Source organism: Cryptomeria japonica, unplaced genomic scaffold (genome assembly GCF_030272615.1).
Source record: "Cryptomeria japonica unplaced genomic scaffold, Sugi_1.0 HiC_scaffold_32, whole genome shotgun sequence".
NCBI classification, from domain to species: domain Eukaryota; kingdom Viridiplantae; phylum Streptophyta; class Pinopsida; order Cupressales; family Cupressaceae; genus Cryptomeria; species Cryptomeria japonica.
Window position 1 is genome coordinate 897956 of NW_026728854.1, and position 14545 is coordinate 912500.

General features: G+C 63.5%; 3 non-coding genes across 3 annotated transcripts; all 3 read left to right on the top strand.

The window, feature by feature from the left end:
• Window positions 1-744: 744 nt before the first annotated feature.
• LOC131861624 (5S ribosomal RNA) lies at window positions 745-863 on the top strand. The gene has a single exon (XR_009360658.1). It is a non-coding gene; the product is annotated as a 5S ribosomal RNA (ribosomal RNA).
• Window positions 864-6778: 5915 nt separating this feature from the next.
• LOC131861639 (5S ribosomal RNA) lies at window positions 6779-6897 on the top strand. Its single transcript, XR_009360673.1, has one exon. It is a non-coding gene; the product is annotated as a 5S ribosomal RNA (ribosomal RNA).
• Window positions 6898-12886: 5989 nt separating this feature from the next.
• On the top strand, window positions 12887-13005 carry LOC131861641 (5S ribosomal RNA). Its single transcript, XR_009360674.1, has one exon. It is a non-coding gene; the product is annotated as a 5S ribosomal RNA (ribosomal RNA).
• The last annotated feature ends 1540 nt before the right edge of the window (window positions 13006-14545 follow it).

The following is a 14545-nucleotide window of genomic DNA, read 5'->3' on the forward strand; positions in this document are numbered from 1 at the left end:
CCTGATGGGTGCTTCTTGTCAAGTTTTAGTCGTCGGGACTCATTTCGAGCCTTAGAGGTCGTTTCTTGTCCGGTTGCCCTGTCTTCGACCTGGGAACCCAATTTTGGTCCTCGGGTCCCATTTTTTTTTGTCTCGCATCCCACTTTTGGCCTGTGGCCTTTTCGGGGTCGATTCTCGTTTTGGGCATCAGAGCATGTTTCTTCTCCTAAAACCCAATATTTGTTTATTAAGTCTCGGAACACATTTTTGTTCTCGTGGACCCATCATGGGTCTTGGAACGCATTTGTGGTCCTTGGGTCCCATTTTGCATCCCGAAACTTGTGTTTTGGTGCTTGATCCCTATTTTGGGTGCCCACCTTGCACCAAGTGCGCACCCGGGGCAAACCGAGCGCCTTGGTGCACCGGGGCAAGATCGAGCGTGCACCCGAGGCGCCCCGAACATGCACCAAGGTGCACTCGGCCCACATGTGAGCGCAGGTCGTTGCGCCCGAGGTGGTGTGTGGGCACCGCGTTGCAGACGGGACACTGCACGCACACGACGCCCCGTCCAGGTGCACGCACGTAGGCCGGGCCGGGTGCACACCCGACGCCCTAGCAAGGTGCGCGCACCCGGGCAGGGCTCACACTTGGCGAACGGGGCGCACTTCGCGAGGGAGGGTGTGCACCTCGACGGGGGTGGGTGGCCGGGGTGGATTCGCACGTGGGTCGCGGTTTGCTAAGTACACACTGCGACAAGCTCATAACGGGTGCGATCATACCAGCGTTAGTGCACCGGATCCCATCAGAACTCCGCAGTTAAGCGCGCTTGGGCCGGAGTAGTACTAGGATGGGTGACCTCCCGGGAAGTCCCGGTGTTGCACCCTTTCTTAGTTTTTCGCCGGGCGTCGCAATGCTATTTGAATAAACCTTTTGCCCGTTTGCGTTCTCGTCGGGGCCGGGCCGGGCCGGGGTGCGCTGCCCGCACTACCGCGCGCGCGGGGGCGACACCGAGCGCGCACCCGAGGCGCCCCGAGCACACAGGCCACGGTGCAACCCGGGCGTTGTGCGCGCACCCCGGTGCGCCCGAGGTGCTGCGCGCGCACCCAGGTGAAATCGGTGTGCACCTCGGCCAGTGCGCGCTCGGTCGAGTCGCGCACGTTGGCCAAGGTGCACGGTGATGTTTCTTACTCTAAGGTTCCGCACCAGACGCCCGGGACAGGTGAGCGAAGCTGGGCGGGGCCGGGTGCGCGGTCGGGGCAGGTGCACGCAGCTGGAGAGAGCTTTGGAGCACACCAGAGGTGCGCACCTTGGAGCACACTTCGGAGCGCACCAATGATGCGCTCCATTCAAAAGTTTCCTGAAAAGGCAAAAAAAGTTGAGATTATAGAATTTCCCACTTGAGAGATTGTAAAAAAAAAAAATTTAAAATGAAGGAAACGCGGGTGCCAAGGTGTGCGCGCCCGGGTGCGCAGCCCAGCCAAGGTGTGCGCACCAAGGCGCCCACCCTGGCGAAGGTGCACGCAAGGTGCGCACCCGAGGCAAACCGGACAATTAACCCAACTTTCGACTTCGCGCGCACCTGCGCACCTTGGAGCGCACTTCGGAGCGCTCCTTGGTGCGCACCAATCTTGGGCACCTCGGAGTGCACCATGGCGCCCACCAAGGTGCGCACCCGGGGCAAACCGAGCTCCGACTTCGTGCGCACCTTGGAGCGCACGAAAGGTGCGCACCATGGCGCCCACCAAGGTGCGCAGCCCAGCCAAGGCGTGCGCATCAAGGTGCGCACCCTGGCGAAGGTGCGCACCCGGGGCAAACCGAGCTCCGACTTCGTGCGCACCTTGGAGCGCACAAAGGGTGCGCAACCCAGCCAAGGTGTGCGCACCCCGGGCAAACCGAGCTCCGAATCGTGCGCACCTTGGAGCACACTTCGGAGCCCTCCTTGGTGCGCACCGATGTTGCGCACCTCGGAGCGCACCCGGGGAAAACAATGCAATTAACCCGACTTTCGACTTCGTGGGCACCTCGGAGCGCTCTCGGGTTCGCACCTCGGAGCACACCGAGGTGCGCACCTTTGATGCGCTGCCTTCACCAATTTCCAGAAAAGGCAAGAAAACATTGAGAAGGTGTGCGCACCGAGGTGCCCACCCTGGCGAAGGTGCACGCGAGGTGCGCACCCGGGGCAAACCGGGCTCCGACTTCGTGCACGCCATGCTGCGCACCTTGGAGGGCCATGGTGCGCACCTTGGAGCACACTTCGGAGCGCTCAATGGTGCCCAACCCAGCCAAGGTGCCCACCGCGGCGAAGGTGCACGCGAGGTGCGCACCCGGGGCAAACCGGGCTCCGACTTCGTGCACGCCGCACCTTGGAGCACACTTCGGAGCGCTCCTTGGTGCGCACCAGGGCGCGCAACCCAGCCGAGGTGCCCACCCCGGCGAAGGTGCACGCGGGGTGCGCACCCGGGGCAAACCGGGCTCCGACTTCGTGCACGCCATGGTGCCCACCGCGGCGAAGGTGCACGCGAGGTGCGCACCCGGGGCAAACCGGGCTCCGACTTCGTGCACGCCGCACCTTGGAGCACACTTCGGAGCGCTCCTTGGTGCGCACCAGGGCGCGCAACCCAGCCGAGGTGCCCACCCCGGCGAAGGTGCACGCGAGGTGCGCACCCGGGGCAAACCGGGCTCCGACTTCGTGCACGCCATGGTGCCCACCGCGGCGAAGGTGCACGCGAGGTGCGCACCCGGGGCAAACCGGGCTCCGACTTCGTGCACGCCGCACCTTGGAGCACACTTCGGAGCGCTCCTTGGTGCGCACCATGGTGCCCACCAGGGCGCGCAACCCCGCCGAAGGTGCACGCGAGGTGCGCACCCGGGGCAAACCGGGCTCCGACTTCGTGCACGCCGCACCTTGGAGCACACTTCGGAGCGCTCCTTGGTGCGCACCAGGGCGCGCAACCCCGCCGAAGGTGCACGCGAGGTGCGCACCCGGGGCAAACCGGGCTCCGACTTCGTGCACGCCATGGTGCGCACCAGGGTGCCCACCGCGGCGAAGGTGCGCACCCGGGGCAAACCGGGCTCCGACTTCGTGCACGCCGCACCTTGGAGCACACTTCGGAGCGCTCCTTGGTGCGCACCAGGGCGCGCAACCCAGCCGAGGTGCCCACCCCGGCGAAGGTGCACGCGAGGTGCGCACCCGGGGCAAACCGGGCTCCGACTTCGTGCACGCCATGGTGCCCACCGCGGCGAAGGTGCGCACCCGGGGCAAACCGGGCTAGGACTTCGTGCACGCCGCACCTTGGAGCACACTTCGGAGCGCTCCTTGGTGCGCACCATGGTGCCCACCAGGCCGCGCAACCCAGCCAAGGTGTGCGCACCAAGGTGCACGCGAGGTGCGCACCCGGGGCAAACCGGGGTCCGGCTTCGTGCACGCCGCACCTTGGAGCACACATCGGGGCGCTCCCGGGTTCGCACCGGCGTTGCGCACCGTGGTGGGCACCTCGGAGCGCACCGTGGTGGGCACCTCGGAGCACACCAAGGTGGGCAGCGAGGTGCGCACCTTTGATGCGATGCCTTCACTAATTTCCATAAAAGGCAAAAAAAAATGAGATTTTAAAATTTCCGTTTTGAAAGATAGTGAGAAAAAGGGAATGCTGGTGCCATCTTGAGCCCGCCCTGGTGCGCAGCCCAGCCAAGGTGTGCGCACCAAGGTGCCCACCCTGGCGAAGGTGCGCGCCCGGGCAATTAACCCAACTTCCAACTTCGCGCGCGCCAGGGTGGGAGCGCACCCAACAACCGGGCCTGGGAAGAGCCAATGCGAGAAACCCCACCAAACGCTCTGACAAAAAAAGAGGGGGCGCTCCAGTAACCCCGCTTCGGAGCGCACCCTGGGCAAACCCAGCCAGGGTGCCCACCCCGGCCAAGGTGCAGGCGAGGTGCGCACCCGGGGCAAACCGGGCTCCGACAACGTGCACGCCGCACCTTGGAGCACACTTCGTAGCGCTCCCGGGTGCGCACCTCAGAGCACACCAAGGTGGGCAGCGAGGTGCGCACCTTTGATGCGCTGCCTTCACTAATTTCCAGAAAAGGCAAAAAAAAGAGGAGATTTTAAAATTTCCGTTTTGAAAGATAGTGAAAAAAACGGAACGCGGGTGCCATCTTGAGCCCGCCCTGGTGCACAGCCCAGGTAAGGTGCCCACCCTGGCAAAGGTGCGCACCCGGGCAATTAACCCTACTTCCGACTTCGTGCGCGCCAGGGTGGCAACCGGGCCTGGGAAGAGCCAATGCGAGAAACCCCACCAAACGCTCCGACAAAAAAAGAGGCGGCGCTCCAATAACCCCGCTTCGGAGCGCAGCCGGGGCAAACCCAGCCAAGGTGCCCACCCCGACGAAGGTGCACGCGAGGTGCGCACCCGGGGCAAACCGGGCTCCGACAACGTGCACGCAGCACCTTGGAGCACACTTCGAAGCACTCCCGGGTGCCCACCGGCGTTGCGCACCGTGGTGGGCAGCGAGGTGCGCACCTTTGATGCGCTGCCTTCACTAATTTCCAGAAAAGGCAAAAAAAAATGAGATTTTAAAATTTCCGTTTTGAAAGATAGTGAAAAAAACGGAACGCGGGTGCCATCTTGAGCCCGCCCTGGTGCGCAGCCCAGGCAAGGCATGCGCACCAAGGTGCCCACCCGCGGTGCACGCCCGGGGCAAACCGGGCTCCGACTTCGTGCAGGCCGCACCTTGGAGCACACTTCGGAGCGCTCCTTGGTGCGCACCATGGTGCCCACCAGGGCGCACCCGGGGCAAACCGGGCTCCGACTTCGTGCACGCCGCACCTTGGAGCACACATCGGAGCGCTCCCAGGTTCGCACCAGCGTTGCGCACCTTTGATGCGCTGCCTTCACTAATTTCCAGAAAAGGCAAAAAAAAACGATATTTTAAAATTTCCGTTCTGAAAGATAGTGAAAAAAACGGAACGCGGGTGCCATCTTGAGCCCTTCCTGGTGCGCAGCCCAGGCAAGTTGTGCGCACCAAGGTGCCCACCCTGGCGGAGGTGCGCGCCCGGGGCAAACCGGGCTCCGACTTCGTGCACTGCATGGTGCCCACCAAGGCGCGCAACCCAGCCAAGGTGCCCACCGCAGCGAAGGTGCACGCGAGGTGCGCACCCGAGGTGCACACCCGGGGCAAACCGAGCTCCGACTTCGTGCACGCCGCACCTTGGAGCACACTTCAGAGCGCTCCTTGGTGCGCACCAGGGCGCGCAACCCAGCCAAGGTGCTCACCCCGGCGAAGGTGCACGCGAGGTGCGCACCCGGGGCAAGCCGGGCTCGGACTTCGTGCACGCCGCACCTTGGAGCACACATCGGAGCGCTCCCGGGTTCGCACCAGCATTGCGCACCTTTGATGCGCTGCCTTCACTAATTTCCAGAAAAGGCAAAAAAAAAAAAAAAACGAGATTTTAAAATTTCCGTTTTGAAAGATAGTGAAAAAAACGGAACGCGGGTGCCATCTTGAGCCCGCCCTGGTGTGCAGCCCAGGCAAGTTGTGCGCACCAAGGCACCCACCCTGGCCAAGGTGGGTCACGGGGTGGGTCCTAGGGTGGGTAACGGGGTGGGTACTAAGGTGCGTGCCAAGGTGGGTCATGGGGTGGGTGCCAAGGTGGGCACCAGGGTGGGTGTGCACCAACCCTAGCCAGGGTAGGTCACGGGGTGGTTGTCGGGGTGGGCGTCAAGGAGCCAAGGTGGGTGGCAAGTAGCCAAGTTGCGTGCCAAGGTGGGTGTCGGGGTGGGTGCCAAGGATCCAAGGTGGGTGCCAAGGAACCAAGGTGGGTGTCTGGGTGGGTGCCGAGGTGGGAGCCAGGGTGGGTCCCAAGGTGAGTGCAAAGGTGGGTGCCAGGGTCAAGGTGAGTGCCAATGTGGGTTCCAAGGTGCCAGGGTCAGGGTGAGTGCCAATGTGGGTTCAAAGGTGCTAAGTTGGGTGCGAGGTTGGGTGCGAGGGTGGGTGGGTGCCAAGGTGTGCTAGGTGGAAGCCCGGGTGGGTCGGCATCCCATGGGTGTCGAGTTGGGTGCCTGATGGGTGCTTCTTGTCAAGTTTTAGTCGTCGGGACTCATTTCGAGCCTTAGAGGTCGTTTCTTGTCCGGTTGCCCTGTCTTCGACCTGGGAACCCAATTTTGGTCCTCGGGTCCCATTTTTTTTTGTCTCGCATCCCACTTTTGGCCTGTGGCCTTTTCGGGGTCGATTCTCGTTTTGGGCATCAGAGCATGTTTCTTCTCCTAAAACCCAATATTTGTTTATTAAGTCTCGGAACACATTTTTGTTCTCGTGGACCCATCATGGGTCTTGGAACGCATTTGTGGTCCTTGGGTCCCATTTTGCATCCCGAAACTTGTGTTTTGGTGCTTGATCCCTATTTTGGGTGCCCACCTTGCACCAAGTGCGCACCCGGGGCAAACCGAGCGCCTTGGTGCACCGGGGCAAGATCGAGCGTGCACCCGAGGCGCCCCGAACATGCACCAAGGTGCACTCGGCCCACATGTGAGCGCAGGTCGTTGCGCCCGAGGTGGTGTGTGGGCACCGCGTTGCAGACGGGACACTGCACGCACACGACGCCCCGTCCAGGTGCACGCACGTAGGCCGGGCCGGGTGCACACCCGACGCCCTAGCAAGGTGCGCGCACCCGGGCAGGGCTCACACTTGGCGAACGGGGCGCACTTCGCGAGGGAGGGTGTGCACCTCGACGGGGGTGGGTGGCCGGGGTGGATTCGCACGTGGGTCGCGGTTTGCTAAGTACACACTGCGACAAGCTCATAACGGGTGCGATCATACCAGCGTTAGTGCACCGGATCCCATCAGAACTCCGCAGTTAAGCGCGCTTGGGCCGGAGTAGTACTGGGATGGGTGACCTCCCGGGAAGTCCCGGTGTTGCACCCTTTTTTAGTTTTTCGCCGGGCGTCGCAATGCTATTTGAATAAACCTTTTGCCCGTTTGCGTTCTCGTCGGGGCCGGGCCGGGCCGGGGTGCGCTGCCCGCACTACCGCGCGCGCGGGGGCGACACCGAGCGCGCACCCGAGGCGCCCCGAGCACACAGGCCACGGTGCAACCCGGGCGTTGTGCGCGCACCCCGGTGCGCCCGAGGTGCTGCGCGCGCACCCAGGTGAAATCGGTGTGCACCTCGGCCAGTGCGCGCTCGGTCGAGTCGCGCACGTTGGCCAAGGTGCACGGTGATGTTTCTTACTCTAAGGTTCCGCACCAGACGCCCGGGACAGGTGAGCGAAGCTGGGCGGGGCCGGGTGCGCGGCCGGGGCAGGTGCACGCAGCTGGAGAGAGCTTTGGAGCACACCAGAGGTGCGCACCTTGGAGCACACTTCGGAGCGCACCAATGATGCGCTCCATTCAAAAGTTTCCTGAAAAGGCAAAAAAAGTTGAGATTATAGAATTTCCCACTTGAGAGATTGTAAAAAAAAAAAATTTAAAATGAAGGAAACGCGGGTGCCAAGGTGTGCGCGCCCGGGTGCGCAGCCCAGCCAAGGTGTGCGCACCAAGGCGCCCACCCTGGCGAAGGTGCACGCAAGGTGCGCACCCGAGGCAAACCGGACAATTAACCCAACTTTCGACTTCGCGCGCACCTGCGCACCTTGGAGCGCACTTCGGAGCGCTCCTTGGTGCGCACCAATCTTGGGCACCTCGGAGTGCACCATGGCGCCCACCAAGGTGCGCACCCGGGGCAAACCGAGCTCCGACTTCGTGCGCACCTTGGAGCGCACAAAAGGTGCGCACCATGGCGCCCACCAAGGTGCGCAGCCCAGCCAAGGCGTGCGCATCAAGGTGCGCACCCTGGCGAAGGTGCGCACCCGGGGCAAACCGAGCTCCGACTTCGTGCGCACCTTGGAGCGCACAAAGGGTGCGCAACCCAGCCAAGGTGTGCGCACCCCGGGCAAACCGAGCTCCGAATCGTGCGCACCTTGGAGCACACTTCGGAGCCCTCCTTGGTGCGCACCGATGTTGCGCACCTCGGAGCGCACCCGGGGAAAACAATGCAATTAACCCGACTTTCGACTTCGTGGGCACCTCGGAGCGCTCTCGGGTTCGCACCTCGGAGCACACCGAGGTGCGCACCTTTGATGCGCTGCCTTCACCAATTTCCAGAAAAGGCAAGAAAACATTGAGAAGGTGTGCGCACCGAGGTGCCCACCCTGGCGAAGGTGCACGCGAGGTGCGCACCCGGGGCAAACCGGGCTCCGACTTCGTGCACGCCATGCTGCGCACCTTGGAGGGCCATGGTGCGCACCTTGGAGCACACTTCGGAGCGCTCAATGGTGCCCAACCCAGCCAAGGTGCCCACCGCGGCGAAGGTGCACGCGAGGTGCGCACCCGGGGCAAACCGGGCTCCGACTTCGTGCACGCCGCACCTTGGAGCACACTTCGGAGCGCTCCTTGGTGCGCACCAGGGCGCGCAACCCAGCCGAGGTGCCCACCCCGGCGAAGGTGCACGCGGGGTGCGCACCCGGGGCAAACCGGGCTCCGACTTCGTGCACGCCATGGTGCCCACCGCGGCGAAGGTGCACGCGAGGTGCGCACCCGGGGCAAACCGGGCTCCGACTTCGTGCACGCCGCACCTTGGAGCACACTTCGGAGCGCTCCTTGGTGCGCACCAGGGCGCGCAACCCAGCCGAGGTGCCCACCCCAGCGAAGGTGCACGCGAGGTGCGCACCCGGGGCAAACCGGGCTCCGACTTCGTGCACGCCATGGTGCCCACCGCGGCGAAGGTGCACGCGAGGTGCGCACCCGGGGCAAACCGGGCTCCGACTTCGTGCACGCCATGGTGCCCACCGCGGCGAAGGTGCACGCGAGGTGCACACCCGGGGCAAACCGGGCTCCGACTTCGTGCACGCCGCACCTTGGAGCACACTTCGGAGCGCTCCTTGGTGCGCACCATGGTGCCCACCAGGGCGCGCAACCCCGCCGAAGGTGCACGCGAGGTGCGCACCCGGGGCAAACCGGGCTCCGACTTCGTGCACGCCGCACCTTGGAGCACACTTCGGAGCGCTCCTTGGTGCGCACCAGGGCGCGCAACCCCGCCGAAGGTGCACGCGAGGTGTGCACCCGGGGCAAACCGGGCTCCGACTTCGTGCACGCCATGGTGCGCACCAGGGTGCCCACCGCGGCAAAGGTGCGCACCCGGGGCAAACCGGGCTCCGACTTCGTGCACGCCGCACCTTGGAGCACACTTCGGAGCGCTCCTTGGTGCGCACCAGGGCGCGCAACCCAGCCGAGGTGCCCACCCCGGCGAAGGTGCACGCGAGGTGCGCACCCGGGGCAAACCGGGCTCCGACTTCGTGCACGCCATGGTGCCCACCGCGGCGAAGGTGCGCACCCGGGGCAAACCGGGCTAGGACTTCGTGCACGCCGCACCTTGGAGCACACTTCGGAGCGCTCCTTGGTGCGCACCATGGTGCCCACCAGGCCGCGCAACCCAGCCAAGGTGTGCGCACCAAGGTGCACGCGAGGTGCGCACCCGGGGCAAACCGGGGTCCGGCTTCGTGCACGCCGCACCTTGGAGCACACATCGGGGCGCTCCCGGGTTCGCACCGGCGTTGCGCACCGTGGTGGGCACCTCGGAGCGCACCGTGGTGGGCACCTCGGAGCACACCAAGGTGGGCAGCGAGGTGCGCACCTTTGATGCGATGCCTTCACTAATTTCCATAAAAGGCAAAAGAAAACGAGATTTTAAAATTTCCGTTTTGAAAGATAGTGAGAAAAAGGGAATGCTGGTGCCATCTTGAGCCCGCCCTGGTGCGCAGCCCAGCCAAGGTGTGCGCACCAAGGTGCCCACCCTGGCGAAGGTGCGCGCCCGGGCAATTAACCCAACTTCCAACTTCGCGCGCGCCAGGGTGGGAGCGCACCCAACAACCGGGCCTGGGAAGAGCCAATGCGAGAAACCCCACCAAACGCTCTGACAAAAAAAGAGGGGGCGCTCCAGTAACCCCGCTTCGGAGCGCACCCTGGGCAAACCCAGCCAGGGTGCCCACCCCGGCCAAGGTGCAGGCGAGGTGCGCACCCGGGGCAAACCGGGCTCCGACAACGTGCACGCCGCACCTTGGAGCACACTTCGTAGCGCTCCCGGGTGCGCACCTCAGAGCACACCAAGGTGGGCAGCGAGGTGCGCACCTTTGATGCGCTGCCTTCACTAATTTCCAGAAAAGGCAAAAAAAAGAGGAGATTTTAAAATTTCCGTTTTGAAAGATAGTGAAAAAAACGGAACGCGGGTGCCATCTTGAGCCCGCCCTGGTGCACAGCCCAGGTAAGGTGCCCACCCTGGCAAAGGTGCGCACCCGGGCAATTAACCCTACTTCCGACTTCGTGCGCGCCAGGGTGGCAACCGGGCCTGGGAAGAGCCAATGCGAGAAACCCCACCAAACGCTCCGACAAAAAAAGAGGCGGCGCTCCAATAACCCCGCTTCGGAGCGCAGCCGGGGCAAACCCAGCCAAGGTGCCCACCCCGACGAAGGTGCACGCGAGGTGCGCACCCGGGGCAAACCGGGCTCCGACAACGTGCACGCAGCACCTTGGAGCACACTTCGAAGCACTCCCGGGTGCCCACCGGCGTTGCGCACCGTGGTGGGCAGCGAGGTGCGCACCTTTGATGCGCTGCCTTCACTAATTTCCAGAAAAGGCAAAAAAAAATGAGATTTTAAAATTTCCGTTTTGAAAGATAGTGAAAAAAACGGAACGCGGGTGCCATCTTGAGCCCGCCCTGGTGCGCAGCCCAGGCAAGGCATGCGCACCAAGGTGCCCACCCGCGGTGCACGCCCGGGGCAAACCGGGCTCCGACTTCGTGCAGGCCGCACCTTGGAGCACACTTCGGAGCGCTCCTTGGTGCGCACCATGGTGCCCACCAGGGCGCACCCGGGGCAAACCGGGCTCCGACTTCGTGCACGCCGCACCTTGGAGCACACATCGGAGCGCTCCCAGGTTCGCACCAGCGTTGCGCACCTTTGATGCGCTGCCTTCACTAATTTCCAGAAAAGGCAAAAAAAAACGATATTTTAAAATTTCCGTTCTGAAAGATAGTGAAAAAAACGGAACGCGGGTGCCATCTTGAGCCCTTCCTGGTGCGCAGCCCAGGCAAGTTGTGCGCACCAAGGTGCCCACCCTGGCGGAGGTGCGCGCCCGGGGCAAACCGGGCTCCGACTTCGTGCACTGCATGGTGCCCACCAAGGCGCGCAACCCAGCCAAGGTGCCCACCGCAGCGAAGGTGCACGCGAGGTGCGCACCCGAGGTGCACACCCGGGGCAAACCGAGCTCCGACTTCGTGCACGCCGCACCTTGGAGCACACTTCAGAGCGCTCCTTGGTGCGCACCAGGGCGCGCAACCCAGCCAAGGTGCTCACCCCGGCGAAGGTGCACGCGAGGTGCGCACCCGGGGCAAGCCGGGCTCGGACTTCGTGCACGCCGCACCTTGGAGCACACATCGGAGCGCTCCCGGGTTCGCACCAGCATTGCGCACCTTTGATGCGCTGCCTTCACTAATTTCCAGAAAAGGCAAAAAAAAAAAAAAAACGAGATTTTAAAATTTCCGTTTTGAAAGATAGTGAAAAAAACGGAACGCGGGTGCCATCTTGAGCCCGCCCTGGTGTGCAGCCCAGGCAAGTTGTGCGCACCAAGGCACCCACCCTGGCCAAGGTGGGTCACGGGGTGGGTCCTAGGGTGGGTAACGGGGTGGGTACTAAGGTGCGTGCCAAGGTGGGTCATGGGGTGGGTGCCAAGGTGGGCACCAGGGTGGGTGTGCACCAACCCTAGCCAGGGTAGGTCACGGGGTGGTTGTCGGGGTGGGCGTCAAGGAGCCAAGGTGGGTGGCAAGTAGCCAAGTTGCGTGCCAAGGTGGGTGTCGGGGTGGGTGCCAAGGATCCAAGGTGGGTGCCAAGGAACCAAGGTGGGTGTCTGGGTGGGTGCCGAGGTGGGAGCCAGGGTGGGTCCCAAGGTGAGTGCAAAGGTGGGTGCCAGGGTCAAGGTGAGTGCCAATGTGGGTTCCAAGGTGCCAGGGTCAGGGTGAGTGCCAATGTGGGTTCAAAGGTGCTAAGTTGGGTGCGAGGTTGGGTGCGAGGGTGGGTGGGTGCCAAGGTGTGCTAGGTGGAAGCCCGGGTGGGTCGGCATCCCATGGGTGTCGAGTTGGGTGCCTGATGGGTGCTTCTTGTCAAGTTTTAGTCGTCGGGACTCATTTCGAGCCTTAGAGGTCGTTTCTTGTCCGGTTGCCCTGTCTTCGACCTGGGAACCCAATTTTGGTCCTCGGGTCCCATTTTTTTTTGTCTCGCATCCCACTTTTGGCCTGTGGCCTTTTCGGGGTCGATTCTCGTTTTGGGCATCAGAGCATGTTTCTTCTCCTAAAACCCAATATTTGTTTATTAAGTCTCGGAACACATTTTTGTTCTCGTGGACCCATCATGGGTCTTGGAACGCATTTGTGGTCCTTGGGTCCCATTTTGCATCCCGAAACTTGTGTTTTGGTGCTTGATCCCTATTTTGGGTGCCCACCTTGCACCAAGTGCGCACCCGGGGCAAACCGAGCGCCTTGGTGCACCGGGGCAAGATCGAGCGTGCACCCGAGGCGCCCCGAACATGCACCAAGGTGCACTCGGCCCACATGTGAGCGCAGGTCGTTGCGCCCGAGGTGGTGTGTGGGCACCGCGTTGCAGACGGGACACTGCACGCACACGACGCCCCGTCCAGGTGCACGCACGTAGGCCGGGCCGGGTGCACACCCGACGCCCTAGCAAGGTGCGCGCACCCGGGCAGGGCTCACACTTGGCGAACGGGGCGCACTTCGCGAGGGAGGGTGTGCACCTCGACGGGGGTGGGTGGCCGGGGTGGATTCGCACGTGGGTCGCGGTTTGCTAAGTACACACTGCGACAAGCTCATAACGGGTGCGATCATACCAGCGTTAGTGCACCGGATCCCATCAGAACTCCGCAGTTAAGCGCGCTTGGGCCGGAGTAGTACTGGGATGGGTGACCTCCCGGGAAGTCCCGGTGTTGCACCCTTTCTTAGTTTTTCGCCGGGCGTCGCAATGCTATTTGAATAAACCTTTTGCCCGTTTGCGTTCTCGTCGGGGCCGGGCCGGGCCGGGGTGCGCTGCCCGCACTACCGCGCGCGCGGGGGGCGACACCGAGCGCGCACCCGAGGCGCCCCGAGCACACAGGCCACGGTGCAACCCGGGCGTTGTGCGCGCACCCCGGTGCGCCCGAGGTGCTGCGCGCGCACCCAGGTGAAATCGGTGTGCACCTCGGCCAGTGCGCGCTCGGTCGAGTCGCGCACGTTGGCCAAGGTGCACGGTGATGTTTCTTACTCTAAGGTTCCGCACCAGACGCCCGGGACAGGTGAGCGAAGCTGGGCGGGGCCGGGTGCGCGGCCGGGGCAGGTGCACGCAGCTGGAGAGAGCTTTGGAGCACACCAGAGGTGCGCACCTTGGAGCACACTTCGGAGCGCACCAATGATGCGCTCCATTCAAAAGTTTCCTGAAAAGGCAAAAAAAGTTGAGATTATAGAATTTCCCACTTGAGAGATTGTAAAAAAAAAAAATTTAAAATGAAGGAAACGCGGGTGCCAAGGTGTGCGCGCCCGGGTGCGCAGCCCAGCCAAGGTGTGCGCACCAAGGCGCCCACCCTGGCGAAGGTGCACGCAAGGTGCGCACCCGAGGCAAACCGGACAATTAACCCAACTTTCGACTTCGCGCGCACCTGCGCACCTTGGAGCGCACTTCGGAGCGCTCCTTGGTGCGCACCAATCTTGGGCACCTCGGAGTGCACCATGGCGCCCACCAAGGTGCGCACCCGGGGCAAACCGAGCTCCGACTTCGTGCGCACCTTGGAGCGCACGAAAGGTGCGCACCATGGCGCCCACCAAGGTGCGCAGCCCAGCCAAGGCGTGCGCATCAAGGTGCGCACCCTGGCGAAGGTGCGCACCCGGGGCAAACCGAGCTCCGACTTCGTGCGCACCTTGGAGCGCACAAAGGGTGCGCAACCCAGCCAAGGTGTGCGCACCCCGGGCAAACCGAGCTCCGAATCGTGCGCACCTTGGAGCACACTTCGGAGCCCTCCTTGGTGCGCACCGATGTTGCGCACCTCGGAGCGCACCCGGGGAAAACAATGCAATTAACCCGACTTTCGACTTCGTGGGCACCTCGGAGCGCTCTCGGGTTCGCACCTCGGAGCACACCGAGGTGCGCACCTTTGATGCGCTGCCTTCACCAATTTCCAGAAAAGGCAAGAAAACATTGAGAAGGTGTGCGCACCGAGGTGCCCACCCTGGCGAAGGTGCACGCGAGGTGCGCACCCGGGGCAAACCGGGCTCCGACTTCGTGCACGCCATGCTGCGCACCTTGGAGGGCCATGGTGCGCACCTTGGAGCACACTTCGGAGCGCTCAATGGTGCCCAACCCAGCCAAGGTGCCCACCGCGGCGAAGGTGCACGCGAGGTGCGCACCCGGGGCAAACCGGGCTCCGACTTCGTGCACGCCGCACCTTGGAGCACACTTCGGAGCGCTCCTTGGTGCGCACCAGGGCGCGCAACCCAGCCGAGGTG